Consider the following 2,493-nt stretch of genomic DNA (forward strand, 5'->3'; position numbering starts at 1 on the left):
GTAAGATGAGGCTGCTCCCCCTTCTGCCATGACTCTAAGTTTCCTGAGGCTTCCCAAGACATGTGGAATTTAAATCTCTTTTCTTTATAAATTATCCAGTCTTGGGCAATTCTTTATAGCAGTGTGAAAACGGACTAATAGAGGGTGGCTGTTATTAACTACAGTTCCTGGGGGATAAAAGGTGAGAAGCTGTCAGGACTTTGGACTTCAGGTTTACCTTGCAGTATGTATGATGGGGATGGGTGGTTTTCACGGGCTGGAGAGCTGAGTGGGAAGTGAGAAGTCTCCTTTCACTTCCTGGGACTTCATGGAGATCATTTCAATCTGATAAGTCTCCTGACCACCTTCTTACTCTTGCTTTATACAGAAAATATTATTTTTAAGAAGTCTGGCTGGTGCGGTGGCTCACACCTGTAATCCCAGCACTTTGGGAGGCTGAAGCGGGTGGATCACTTGAGGTCAAGAGTCTGAGACCAGCCTGGCCAACATGGCAACACCCCATCTCTGCTAAAAACACAAAAATTAGCTAGGTGTGGTGGCGCACACCTGTAATCCCATGTACTCTGGAGACTGAGGCATGAGAATCGCTTGAACTGAGGAGGCAGAGATTGCAGTGAGCCAAGATTGTGCCACTGCACTCCAGCCTGGGCAACAGAGCGAGACTTTTTTTTTTTTTTTTTTTTTTTTTTTTTGGTGAAAGAACACACTTCATTGGGAAGCAGACTGCTGCACAGTGACCAACAGAAGAAGGCCACCCAATGAGCACTTACACATTGTGCTCCAAAAGACACAGGATGTTTTGCTAATAAAAATCAATGGGAACAGGGATTCCTCTGGGCAACTCCCCCAGCCTCATCCCTTTCAGGGATTCATAAATCTCCCATCCATTTTCCTGATGGCAGCTGTGGTTCATTAGAGAGACAGCCCTTTAGGGGTGCCTTCCTGTTTCTTATAAAGCACATTTTCTTTAGATTTTTGAAATCTTCATTTGTTACTTTCATTCTAGTTCTCTTAAGGCCATGAGATCAGCTTCCGTGCAGATTGCCTTGATGTCAGCACCAGAGAGGTCATCTTTAGCCACGATCAAGTCGTCCAGGGTTACATCATCGGCCAGCATCATCCTGCTGGGTGAATCTGAAATATGCGCTTCTTAGTCTTTTCATCAGGCAGGGGGAACTCAATCTTCCTGCTAACGTGGCCTGGTCTGATAAGTGCTGGATCCAAAGTTTCTATTCGGTTTGTGGCAACGGTATCTTTCACATTTCCCACAGAATCAAATCCATCCAACATGTTCAACAGTTCCAACATTGTTTGCTGAATTTCTCTCTCACCACCAGAATTTGAGTCATATCTTTCTGTCCCAATGGCGCCAGTTTCATTGATAAGCACAATGGACGGTTCATGTTCTTCAGGAACTTGAAACAATTCCTGTACAAGTTTGGGCCCATCACCTAGGTACTTCTGAATAAGTTCAGAGCCAACCACTCTCAAGAAAATGGCTGAGGTTTGGTTTGCTACTGCTTTGGCTAACAAGGTTTTACCCGTGCCAGGTGGATCATAGAGAATGACCCCCTTAGGAGGCTTTATACCCGTCTCTTCATGATATTCAGCATGGGTGAAAGGAAGCTCCAGAGATTCCTTAATTTCTGGAATTTGATTGTCCAACCCCCCAGTATCAGCATAGGTCTCCTGAGGGACCTTTTCCACCTTCATCACTGTGACCAGGGGATGCGTGTCATCCATCAGCACCCCTCTCACAGCATGCACCTTGTGGTTGAGCAGGACTGAGCAGCCAGTTTCCAGCAGATCCTTATCTACAAATGAAAGAATGCTGACGTAGTGTTCTGAGCCCACAGATGTAGACACGATGGCATGATTGTCATTGATGATCTCTTCCAAGGTTCCTATTGACATCGGGGTTCCTCTCAGATCATCCACTTTTGATCTTTCCTCCTCTTGCTTTTCTTCTAATGGTTTCATTTATTCCTGATTTCTAATGAATTCTTCCTCCATGAGAAGACAGTCTTTAATTTTCTCTAACTTCAGTAATTTTAACCAGCACTGAGTGTGAGGTGTCACCAGTGACAGTTTGCTGGCAACGTCTGGTTCCTTTGTTTTCTTCTTCTTTTTCCCCACTCTAGTTGGTACAGGAGGTTCGTATTTCTTTTTCTTGTCCTTATCATCCTTCTTGCCACCTCCAGGACCGTGACCACCACTCTGACTTTGACCCATCTGGCCTTGGCTACTTGAACTCAAGACTCTTAAAAAAAAAAAAAAAAAAAAAAGAAATCCAATTACTCTGCAAAGACTGATTAAGCCCAGAATCACTGATTATTATGATTAAAGTTGAGACCCTTCAAAGGTGAGGTTTAACTTTCTTTGGTGTAGAAGAAATGTTTCAAGTAATTGAGTTTCAGAACCTGTCATTGCTAAACCCCTGTGAGGGGGCTTCGATTTTGAACCTTTTAAAAACTATTTTCAGAGGGCCATCTT

The 2,493-nt window shown here is 44.0% G+C and overlaps 1 pseudogene; it reads right to left on the reverse strand.

The window, feature by feature from the left end:
• Positions 1–912: 912 nt before the first annotated feature.
• Positions 913–2,237, reverse strand: LOC105487423 (26S proteasome regulatory subunit 4 pseudogene; annotated as a pseudogene).
• Positions 2,238–2,493: the final 256 nt, after the last annotated feature.

This window comes from Macaca nemestrina, chromosome 5 (genome assembly GCF_043159975.1).
Source record: "Macaca nemestrina isolate mMacNem1 chromosome 5, mMacNem.hap1, whole genome shotgun sequence".
Classification (NCBI taxonomy): Eukaryota; Metazoa; Chordata; class Mammalia; order Primates; family Cercopithecidae; genus Macaca; species Macaca nemestrina.